Below are 13,194 nucleotides of genomic sequence, written 5' to 3'. Positions count from 1 at the left end.
TTTTATTATGGGCATTTAATTTAAACATGCTCATATAGCCCAGTCAGAGTTTGAGGCTATAACTACAGGGATATTAGTCTTAGCACCCATGCACAGCAACAAGTTCAGCTGCCTGTGCAGAGTGTGGTGTGCAGTTTCTTGCTATAAGGATTTCATCTGGGTAGCGAATTGCTGCATACCTTATTTTGGGATATTGTTGTATCATGCAAGAGGATTTATGTAGAAACCAAACCTTTGGCTTTTTAGGTAGAATTTTTATGGCTTTTTAGCCATTTATAGGCTGAAAAGGATTGGGAAGGGCTGGTTTGTTTGGAGGGAGAGGGCAGTTATGCTTAGCGCTCTTAATTATTAGGGCATATGGGGCCTGGTTGGACGCTATAGGTGGTTGGACATTTACATTTTTATTTATTAAAGCTATGGTTTATTTAGTTAATTTAGGGATGGATATATGCTTATTTTTCCACCAATGGACCACCACCTTGTCGTGGTTGGAGGGCTTGTGTGTCTTGATGACCCCTAGAGCTATGCTGGTTGGAGCTTCGTGCTCCTGGTAGGGTCTCCCATGCCAGACAGGTCGAAGGGTAGAGACCAGACGAAGTGTGGTCCCTGGTCCTCCAGGTTGGGGGTTTGGTACAGGGCTAACCACCCTGTCCTAGAAAACACTTGGGGTTACGGAAACAGCACAAAAATTTTGCTGCCCTATGCGCCACTGGCGTCACGGGCAGTAAGTAAAAAAAGTAAATATGCTTATTTTAATTTTTTTTGGATCCTAATGTTAAGCAAAAGGAATTCTTCAGAGAATCCAGCCACACTGATAATATTAAGCAATTTATTTAGCAACACGTTGGGAAGAGCTCAACAAGCAGCTTCAAAGTACAATTATTACAGCAGTTTCTTAAATACATTTCACTCATCAAGATAGACTAAACCTGTTTAAACTAATTACCAAAAACAGTTCTCTGTATCTTGGGGAAAACAACTCCATATATGGTGGGGAAAGGAGGGTGAGGGGGAAGTGGTCTCAACCAGTAAGGAAGATACGTTTTGAGGGGTATGAACACGTATACGTGATGGAGGGCAGGGGCACAGTGAGGAGTATGTGATAAGATGCAGGAACAGTACAAAAAATATCTCGTTCACTGCTTATCTAGGTACTCTCTGTGCTTGCAGTCCTTGGTGTGTTCTGCATAGAGGCCCTTACCCCAACACTATGTACTTAAGAGGGGTGTGGGCTGTTCGCAAAATAATTGGGGCAGAACCCGTAAGGTACTGCCGGTGCCGCAAGGCCCATACCAATGCCAGCATTTTTTTTTTAATAAGGGTAAAGGTGATTTCTAGCCTTCTTAGTACTTGAGAGGCAAATGCCACTGGCTTTTCAGCAGAAGGCCCTTCTTGGCTTAAAATAGCTCCTGTTCCCTTTGGGGAATGATCTAAGTGCAACACAAATGGTTTAGTATTATTTGGGTATGCTGGTGCAGGGGTGGAGATTACCACTTGCTTTAGTTTTAATAGGGCTTAATTTTGTTCTGGGCCCCAATTTTAGGGTACTCCCTTCCTCAGTAGTTGGTACAGTGGCTTTGCCTTTAAGGCAAAATTTTCCACGTGGAGCCATCCTGTGATACCGAAAAAGGAGCGCAATGCAGAGACACCAGTAGGTGCTGGCAGTTTACAAATTAATTTTACTTTTTGCTGATTAGGGGTAATTTTTTGTTTGTTCTAATACTTAACTTAAGTATTGGACTTTTTTCTGTGCGCAGCTGCAACACTCTAGGAATTTTTAATTTAATTTACAACACCCAATTAGCTAAATTAACAACAGCCTGAATCTTAAGCATATAATTCATGCCAAAAGTAGCTGCTTTTTTAGTATGTGCTAAACTAAAAATTCCTATGTTTTTTTTACAAAGGTGTAAGTAAGGGGACGAAAGAGGGGCATATCTACACTGGCACTTTTAAACCTTTTTAACCTCTGCTGGTGACTTTTTAAAACTTGACTGTTGCAGAAACTAAGCAGTCATTAATTAATGAAATAGTTGCACCAGTATTTGCAGCATATGCTGTTTGAATGCCCCCTGTTCAAAATCCATCCAGATAGTGGGTCGTTTTTATTTATTAGATATTAAAGCTGCCACATAAATCGGGGGATTTGGGGATGCCTGGCCCCCCTATGCCTCCAAGGGCTTCCCCTCGAGGTTGGTCATTGACCCTCATTAACACATTTCTCCGGAGTGTGAGGCTCCCTTTCTTTTTGACAAATTAGGTCAGTCAGCTGCTTATTTGATTTGCTATTAATTAGAGCTTTAGGGGCATATTGGAGAGCTCATTTCCACAGTACTCAGTGCAGGGGATCAATCTTCCCAAGGCCTCGCCCTCGACTGTGCCCTGAATTAACTTCCTCAGGGACTAAATTATTTTTTTTGCTTTTTTGCTTTTGAAAGGTGATTTGAGCACCCACTTTTCCTCCCGTCTGTGCAACAGCTTTCCCATCGTGCTTATGAGGAAAAGCTTGGCTCACTAGTAAATGAGCTCGCCAAACATTTTGTAACAGTACCTCCCACGTCATAGCTATTAAATTTAGAGTACCCAAAGCAACTTTTACTTGTGGACATAGCCCTTTTATGAAACGAGTTGGAATTCTGTGTCCATAAGGTCTTGACATTCTTCCTTACGCCCCATAGCTTGGATCTTTTTATGTTGTAAGTAAGCATCAGGGTGTTCCCTAGGGCTTGCCGCTCCAAATAAAAATTTACCTCGATGTGCTTGCCAGGATTTACTACCTTAAAGACATTTTTTATAAGGGTACTCTTTTGTGCTTTTTTTCCCCTCTGTATATTCACGGGAAGTCTCAAGAAGGTGTTCTAATGGGAGACATTCCTTTAAGAGCAAAGCATAATCACTATAGTTTAACTGAGGCACTGTAGTAAGCTGTGCAAACCAGGCAACTACATTGTCGGGGTGATGTTCCCTTAATTTTTTTTTAGTGCTTGCATTTCCTCAGGTTTTAGTATTTTATTTATTTTGGTGGTAGTGTGGATGGTGGGTTGTTTTTTTTTAATAGGTTTTTTTTGTTTTTGTTTTTTATAAATACAGGAGCTATGGGCGCAGTTGCCCGTGATATAAATATTTTTAGCCAGCTGTTTTACTATTTGCCTGAGAGAAGCATAGGGGGAAGGACATTCTATGTTCTGATTTGACTGGTTCTTATTTCACACAGCCTCTGCATAACAGAGAGCTGATAGATCAAAGTCCTGCATACCAACATTCTCTGCACCATCACAATCTCCACTGCCTGCATGGCAGCAATAATTCCCTGAGCAGCAGTCAATTGATTTGTACACTCAGACAACTGCTGCTGACAAATTGCATGGGACTGGCCCTCAGTTTCCCTTTTTTTCTTTTCTTGTGCATCTTTACATTTTGCTTCTCAGATATGAGCTGTTTCCTTCCACTGTCTAGCTTCCTCTTTGTACCCTTCTATATTGTGCTGAGAGTTAGAGAGCAAATTAGCCTGAATAAGACAGGGGGACCCTGAAGATTCATACTCTATTTTCAGTTTTGTACTTTATCTTGGCACACTATTAATTGTTCATGCAGCTCTTTGTTTTCTTTGGCTAACTTCCCTAACTCTCCAGTAAGGGTTTTAGATACTAAAACGAGCCCATGTAAAGCAGCCAAATGTTTTTTCTTATGATCAGGCTTTGTCTCTGTGAATTGTTTCCACTGGTGCATCAAGTCTGCATATGCTGTTTTACACTTAAATGCTCCTCCAGACCATAGGTTTTACCTCGGTTATCCACAACAGCTTCCATATCCGAGACTGGTTTTAGCAAAAGGAGGACCACTTGACTCACAACACATTCCTGTAGAGGACATCATGCCTTCCTCCTGAAGCCAACTACAAATACTGCTTCGCAGAAGACCGTGCCAGACAGATTGCTACTTTGCTGACAAGCAGTGAGAGAAGCCCTTGCACCGTACGCCTCAAAGATCATCTCACTCACAGTTGATCAACTCCAAGGGACGCCAATTGTTGCTATTGGACACTTTGTGATCAGTGTGGATACCAGAGAGACACGGTACGCTCGATTTGCAGATCAATAAGGTTTAATGTGCAAGGTTTTTAATAAATATACTAGTTAAATACAAAACCTAAAATTAACTACAATATATTATATTTACTAAGACTGGAGAGCTAAGCAGTTACTTAGAATGCTGTATACAGGAATGGCTTTCTTTAGGGGCCCTGCCAGGGAGTTAGTGGATCCTCTGGTCTGACCGGCAGCACCTCCCGCAGAGCCAGGTGTTGATGGAGCACCCCCCTTTGTTTAAATAATGACTTTTTATATTTTTTTATAAACAGTTTTTATTTAATTGCTTTTTTATTTATTATTATATATGCTATATTGGGTTTTTACTTTTAACTATATTTTATTTTTATTATGATAATTGGGGTTGTTAAAACAACATTTGGTGATAGGAGGGGCAGTGTAAAAGTATGCCCTTTGGCAATGAAACAGTCTATCCCCAGAGGTTCAAGAAAAACTTGTTGTTCCCATTACCGTTATTTATGTGCAGCTGCAAGGAATACATGTTGTGCATTTTGTCTTGTTATGTGCCGTGGTAAGCAGACACTGAGATATCTACAAGGTTATTCAGTAGTCTTGTTCATTTCTTCCAACTGGAAGATGTCATGCTACAGAGGTCAGAATAGCCAAGCAAGCAACTGATGCTATGCTAAGCCTGTAGGACAGTGGTCAAGCAACTCAAATTGTACTGGGCCTCCAACATTCCCCTCCTTGGTGACTGTCGTAACTTAATAGGCCACCACGACGACTCCTTGACACACACCTCTGACTATGGTTCAAGGCACCCCAACCGGGGTCAGAACGATTAGCATCTTCTCGTCGGCAGGGTATATCACAGAGCGCCACCTCACTCGTATGCAGGGGTCTTTTAGGCTCTTTAGTTACTTTAGGGATGTTCTAGTCCACCAAAAGAGTCCCACTGCAGCCATTATAGAAACTATTTGCAACACAAACACAAGCACAATGGGATGCAATGCTATATTTAAAATCCCAGTGGCAGTGGGGGACCACCCCAGTAGGGTTTCCTACCAACTGTGCTTTGTGGCAGTTTTTGCAGCATCTAGGACTTCGATTACTTTAGTTCCATCATGTTTGACTATGAAATTTACAGTCTTCAATTGTTTCTAAATGTGTACAAGCAGGGTTATTATGTTTGAATGTGTTAGCATGCGTTGTACCAAATTAGTATTGAGTCCCAATATCACAAAGTGAACATATTTTACAACATTAATATCTACTATTAATAACTGAAATATATTTTGATACTTCATAAACTACATCACACAATTCCAATACAGCAACATTGCAATAACATTTGTTTTGGGCAGGATTAACATTTTTTTTATAAATTCCATTAATCACAACTTGGGTACATTGTGTGCATACACAAACACAACCTTGTCCAATGTTCACAATGGTAGAATTAATGCTATTATTGGATAACAAAGCATACTGACAATTCATCTTTTTTACAAGGGTATGTAAATTGCGTCAGTGGTTCTTCACAAATATATCCCAATTCTGATCCCAGTGTGGCTTCTCGTGTGCAGCTTTGTAAACTAACCAATTGAGTTTCTTTTCCTTCTTTCAATCTCCATGTCAGGTGTTCAATAGGACATAACACTCCAGTTTATACATTGAGGCCTAGAGGGACTACTCTGTGCATGTCTCTGATGCGAGCAGCAGATATTATCATTACATACACTGTAATCACTTGAGTCTGGGCATCTACTGTGAAATTTAACATTTTCCACCAATGATGTAAGGCCCTTTCTTGGGTGCTGGCATCATCCCAAATCAATTTCTTTATTTCATCAGGCAGGACCCATTGTGGATAGTATACCTTCAGTTCAGTAACAGGTGTCTTTCCCTTTATTACGTGGAATATCCCCATGTAGTAATAGCTAAAATCAGCTTTGTTGTAAATTACTTCAGACCGATTTTGACACCATAGTAGTGTGTTGCTCTCTTCCTCTCTAGTCCAATTCAATTTGTATAAATAATTCAAATTATCTGGGCCAGCTTCTTCTCAGGTGGTACTCATTTTGGTGACATTAATTGTGAGTTGCCCCTCAAAATTATAAAAAGTCATTATCCTAAGCTCCAAAGCATCTTCCCCCAGCCACCCGGTAGTGGGCAGGGATACCATCCCACATCTGTCTAAGATTGCACCATCTTTCCCATTCACACCAACATAGCACAGCAAACACACACAGTAAAACAATAGCAAGAACACCATATAACTCTCCTTCATATTGCATACCTTGATCTTGTGCTTCTGTGTACACTCATGGATCTGTGCAATATCTATCTACAAACAAAACACAAAACAAAAGCGGGATCTATAGACCCCAATTAGTATCAATTATTTTTACAACATATATTTAATTTCCATATCTCCTGGTATCCAGCGGCCTACTAAATCATATGGCATAATAGAGGAATTGTACTGCGGTATTCTGTAGTTCCCCTCACCTATAAACTCTATTGGTTCTGCTGAGAACCACATGAGTTGACCGTCATCGCACTCAATTTGCCATTCGGATATGCAGCAGTCACTTTGCAAATAAATAAATCAAAATGGGCTGCGGCAAAAGGCTTGATATATTATAATAACAGATTCTCTGAATTCAGGGTGATTATCTATGGCATAATCAACAACGTGATTAAAAAATACCAGTAATAGGCACTTTAAAGGATGCATCACGGGCCAGAGGCTTCGTCGGCTTCGTCCATAATTTAGGTATTGCCTTTCCATGCCTGAGCTGTTAAGAATGAAACCAGTATAATGTTTTCTTCTTTTTATTTTTAATCTCTACCTGAAATACAGTGGGGCTGGCTTTATGCACTATAAACACAGATCCCATCCATTGTGGGCTCAAAGCATGTGCAAACTTCTTTGTAATTCTGTACACCACCCAATCTCCAATTTGCCATTCTTGAGGTTTTAATATGGGACCAAATTACTGATCCATTTTCCTAATATTTGTACCAAGTGCATTGGCCACTTGCTGATGTATGTGCGTAGTATTTTGTAGCAACTGCGACACATACTGATCAGCTAACAATTTGGGTTGGAGCTCATCTGGAGGACCATTTGTCCACCAGTTTTCCAAGGATCTCATCTTATGTCCTGTCATAACTTCAAAGGCGGAATACCCATGAGTTGTTTCTGTTACTCTCAGAGCCATGAGTATCAAGGGCAATTTTGTATCCCAATCTTTGCCTTGAGCATTGATTGTTTTTTTCAAAGTCAATTTCAAAGTTCGATTAGTGCGTTCTACTGCTCCTGAACTTTGAGGATGCTATGGTGTATGCCATCTTTGTTTTATGCCTAAAGCTTCACAGGTGTATTTCAAAATCTCACCAATAAAGTGAGGACCATTATCACTATCAATCTCCTTTGGGAGCCCCCATCTGGAGAAGACATGTTCTACCAGTATCTTAGCTGTGGAACGAGCAGCGTTGTTTTCAGTGGGAAAGGCCTCAACCCATTTGGTAAATGGATCAATAATCATAAACAGTAACGATGGCCTGTTTTACTGGTGAGTAACTTAATATAATCCATCTGGAGGCGACTCCAAGGTCCTTCAAGCCTTTGGTGGCCTAGTGGGCCTTTCTTTTTAGAAATATGGGTTGTTCACTGCACAGGCTAGGAAATTGTTTACCCAGCATTCCACATCTCTTTCATCTCAGGCCACCATATTACTGTTTTTAAGAGGCTCAAAGCTTTTCCTATGCCAAAATGGCCAGTTTCATGCACTGCTTGTATTAAATCATCTCATTGTCCTGTTGGAATAAAAGGAAAAAAATAACACCCCTGACCGGTCTCAACAATTTATTTCAGTTACTTCAGACAAGTTCCTAAAACAACAGAAGGGTGGGGGCAAGTTCCCTTCTCTTCCCTCAATGACTAATGTGCTCTTAGCTGATCAAGAGGTCTTTACCCAATTGGACCTTCAAAGCAGCCAGGGTAAGCCGGTGATAGATGGATCTGGGTGCAGCTCGGGAGAGTTGTAGGGACTGAAAATATTGTGGCCTTTCTGTTGGCTTAAAAAAGGCAAAAATCAACTGCCCCACCACCTCAAAGTGTGGGTCACAGGGCCATGGTGCTAATGCAATTACTTCCTCTTCTGGTACCTTAATATCAATACTCTTCCTACACTCCAAAGCCCCTTAACTGCGCGTATCACTTTAAACAGTACAAATTTTCTTGCAAGATGAATTACTACTCATAAACAAATGCTATAGTGGACCAGAAAAAACATTTCTGGGCCTACTGGCAAGAAACAGACAAAGGACATCAAGATTTTGGTTTTTCAAAGCAGCCTACCAGATGCACACACGGATAGCTATTTTTGCTCTCTAGCTCAATTTACCACAAGTGAGTCTCTCAAATACCTGGAAACACCCAGAATTCCTGTCACACACTCCAAGAGTCTCCTGGCGGCTCGCCAGTCTGTAGCCTAATTTTGGGTATTTTAGTAATTTGAATCGGGTTATAGCCTCGTCAATCTATCTGATTTGATCAGAAGATAATGAGGTTCTTGTCCCGGAATCAGACTCTAGAAGAGTTTTATAGGGACCCCGGGGTGCATGACAGGAATGCTCACACTGATAGCCAAATCTGGATAATTTTATCAGCTTTATTAAGATAACATAAAGTGATAGACAAATGACTGATGAAAAGAAAATGAATAATCAAATGGATAATATAGTCTTATTTTATAAATTCATTTGATATATAATCAGATAAAAACATATCTGCAACTCCTAAAATATACACACTAACATGGAGAATTACATCTAATTTTACTCTAATTCCCAGCGCAGAAAAGAGAGCACTGAAGTAAAAGCCAAAAGAGGTTAACTGTAGACCTTAAACAATCATTACATAATATGGCTACATGGATGAATTCCAGGTGTTGTTTAGTTCAAATATTTTATTTGCCTATTGTAAAAAAGGTGTTGAAGCTGAATTTTATTTCCTGACCAAAGTCCCTTAACAGAGGTCACGGTTAATAAAAAGATTAAACTTTTGTCTCATGATAGGGTCACTATCCACTGATTCCTATGGCTACATTTACACCTAATATGAGAGCTCTTTGGCTAAGCATCAGAGGAGTGAAGTTCTGGAACAACCTTCCAAGGAGAGCAGTGGGGGCAAGAAACCAAGCCGGCTTCAAGACTGAGCTTGATAAGTTTATGGAGGGGACGGTATGATGGGACAGCCTAATTTGGCAATTGACTGATCTTGATTACTAGCGGTAAATATGCCTAATGGCCTGTGATGGGAAGTTAGATGGGGTTGGTTCTGAGTAACCACAGATAATTCTTTCTGGGTGTCTGGCTGGTGAGTCTTGCCCACATGCTCAGGGTTTAGCTGATCGCCATATTTGGGTTTGGGAAGGAATTTTCCCTCAGGACAGATTGACATAGGTCCTGGGGGGGTTTTCTGCAACATGGGGCACAGGTCATTTGCTTGTGGATTCTCTGTGCCTTGAAGTCTTTAAATCATTATTTGGAAACTTTAATAACTCAGTCTTAGGTTGGGGTCTATTACAGCAGTGGATGGGTGAAGTTCTGTATCCTGCATTGTGCAGGTCAGACTAGATGATCATAATGGTTCCTTCTGACCTTATAATCTATGAGTCTAAGTCAACTTTTTGTATTATTCTATATTATTTGAATGACATCTTTGCAGGTAAAGCAAAGTAACATAAAATTCCAAATTATATTTATGGAAAATTTGTTGCACGATTTGCCCAGACCTCTTTCTGGCTTTTCCATCAAGGTACCTGAGGTACATTCCTGACTTCCTGAGGTCCTGGCTTGAAAATTCCATTACTATCTTGTGGACCTTTGTAGATCCATGTAATGCTTGGAAGGGCCTTGTGGTCATTTCCATCGAAAATATCAATGGATATCTACAGTCATCTGAAATATGAGACAATAGGCTTTTGAATTAATTCATTTGTAGACTGCAGATCAGCCTATTTTGAAGGGTGCTATTTAACACACCACTAGACTTACAGGGCCAAATTCTCTGCTAGTGTAAATTGGCAGTGTGACCCGTCTGTGCTTAGGGTAGCCACTTGAAAATGCCAATGTCAGGGCAGGCAGCAAAAGGAGAGCAGATTCTCCCAACACTGGTAGGTGACATTGAAGTCAGACTTCCCAACCAGCCACAAACAGTGCTTCTGATTCCCCACACTGGTTATCAAGAAGCTAAAATAAAAATATACACAGCCCCCTTTACTACTTTCCAGTCTCTGGCTCCCAATCAGCCACTAGGTCTAGTAAAGATACCAGTTATTTAAAACTCTATGCTCTTTACCAAAAAGGTTTCTCCTGACCCCAAAGGGTCAGCCACAGTACCAGATCAATATAAGTTTGGATCTTACCCAAAATGCCACGCTGCCAGCCAATCCTTTAGTAACTAAAACTAAAGGTTTATTATAAAAAGAAAGAAACAAACTATAGAATCATAGAATCATAGAATATTAGAGTTGGAAGGGACCTCAGGAGGTCATCTAGTCCAACCCCCTGCTCAAAGCAGGACTAACCTCAGCTACATCATCACAGCCAGGGCTTTGTCAAGCCTCAGCTTAAAAACCTCTAAAGATGGAGAATCCACCACCTCCCTAGGTAACCCATTCCAGTGCTTCACCACCCTCCTAGTGAAAAACCTTTTCCTAATGTCCAACCTAGACCTCCCCAACTGCAACTTCAGACCGTTGCTCCTTGTTCTGTCATCTGCCACCACCGAGAACAGCCTAGCCCCATCCTCCCTGGAACCCCCTTTCAGGTAGTTAAAGGCTGCTATCAAATCCCCCCTCATTCTTATCTTTTGCAGACTAAACAAGCCCAGTGTCCTTAGCCTCTCCTCATAAGTCCTGTGCTCCAGCCCCCTAATCATTTTTGTTGTCCTTCGCTGGACTCTCTCCAATTTGTCTACATCCTTTTTGTATTGGGGGGCCCAAAACTGGACACAATATTCTAAATGCGGCCTCACCAATGCCGAATAGAGGGGAATAATCACTTCCCGTGACCTGCTGGCAATGCCCCTCCCAATGCAGTCCAATATGCTATTAGCCTTCTTGACAACCAGGGCACACTGCTGACTCATATCCAGCTTTTTATCCACCGTTACCGCCAGGTCCTTTTCTGCAGAGCTGCTGCCTAGCTCGTCGGTCCCCAGTCTATAGCTGTGCATGGGATTCTTCCTTCCTAAGTGGAGGACTCTGCACTTTTCTTTGTTGAACCTCATTAGATTTCTTTTGGCCCAATCCTCCAGTTTGTTTAGGTCCTTCTGTATCCTATCCCTACCTTCCAGGGTATCTATCACTCCCCCCAGCTTAGTGTCATCCGCAAACTTGCTGAGGGTGCAATCTACCCCATCTTCCAGATCATTAATGAAGATTTTGAACAAAACTGGCCCCAGGACCGACCCCTGGGGCACTCCGCTTGTGACCGGTTGCCAGCTAGACATGGAGCCATTGATCACTACTCGTTGAGCCCTATGCTCTAGCCAGTTCTCTATCCATTTTATAGTCCATTCATCCAATCCAACTATAGGAGAAGTGTTAAATAATTAAAGAAATCAGACACATAAATTTTATTTGAAAGTCCATATATATCAGGTTTCTAATAGAATTGTGCAGTTTGCAGGCTTGTATAGTCCCTCTGGTGTACATCCAGTACCTGGATGGGTTTCAGTCCTTTGTTTCACAGCTTCAGTTCAGTTGTAGATGAGCTGATCCAGAGGTAAGCTGAAGACTGAAGACAAAATGGATGTGGTGTAGCTGCCTTTTATGTCCTTTGGCCTTTGCCATGCTGCTTGTGGAAATTTACAGGACTAAGATGGAGTCCAGGATTACATGAGTGACTGGTGACTCATCAGGTATATCTCTGGCTTCTACCCCTGGGCCCATTGTACCTGTGAATTTCCTTAATGGGCCATTAAGCAGGCAGTGCTGCAGCCATCCTGTCTGGGGTGTCACCCAGAAACACAGTACAATATGAAAAACAGATAAAAACATATCCATAACTTCCATTACACACATAACACATGAACATAAACATTATCATCTTATTTAGCACATTATAGCCTTTCTAACGGTACCTGACATGGCATATTTCACATGAATTATTATGATTCTGATGTATTGAGGTTAAAAAATATAATAAATGGCGCCCCCAATCCAGCCAGAGTCACAGGCAGTGTCACAGTTTTGGAATAACTCCACCTTTCACCCACTCTGTGCCCAAAACATTCCCCCTTAAGTCTCAGACCTCCAGCCCTCATCTCTCTCTGGGCAGGGAGCCAGGTCCATCTCCCTCTCGACTGGGTATTTAGGCTGCGTTCCCCCTGGAATTTATTGTGATTATCCTAGTAGAGCTGACCAGGCTCAAGACCTGCAATATCACTTTGTTTCTCCAGGGACACTTGACAGACAACCTTCATAAGGCAAAGTACGTTTATTTTAAGACAAAAGCATTACAGAGAAAACACCATAAAACAATAACAGGTTTAACTGACAATAAAAGGTCTAAGCTTACCAGAGATCCCCCATATCTCTTATGGAAATGCTGGCAGATTCCAGTTCTTCAAACACTTCAGCAGGGTTTGCCCCTTTGGTTAAAAGTTTGTGTCGACTTGTTGGATCAAAATGAGTCTATCAATCAGCTCAGGCTGATATCTTATACAGTTTAGGTGCCTTTCTTTCCCAGGCCTCCTGAAATAGGTAAAACCAGTATGAGAAAGGCTGGGACCATAGATGCTTCTTAGTGCAGAGATGTTGGGTGAAATCTTGGCCCCATTGAAGTCAATGGGAGTTTTGCTGTTGAGTCCAGTGGGTCTGGGATTTTGCACCTTGCCACACACATACACTAATTGTGCTCTATTAATACAAACATAATAATAATTAATAAATCATTATGTACTCATTAAAGAAAAAAAAACCCATAATCCAAGGAAAAATCAACCATCCGCACCCAACCACCAGATAGAAAAAACCTCATAGTCTCAATCCAAACCTGAGAAAATGCTCGGCTGAAAGGATGAGCTACTCATTGTAGCCTGAAGGCCACCAGATGGAGGCTTTGG

Source organism: Emydura macquarii, unplaced genomic scaffold (assembly GCF_026122565.2).
Source record: "Emydura macquarii macquarii isolate MOO-44397 ecotype Brisbane River unplaced genomic scaffold, CSIRO-AGI_Emac_v2 contig_3517, whole genome shotgun sequence".
NCBI classification, from domain to species: domain Eukaryota; kingdom Metazoa; phylum Chordata; order Testudines; family Chelidae; genus Emydura; species Emydura macquarii.
The sequence above is the reverse complement of the archived record's forward strand: the minus strand, read 5'-3'. Positions refer to the sequence as shown.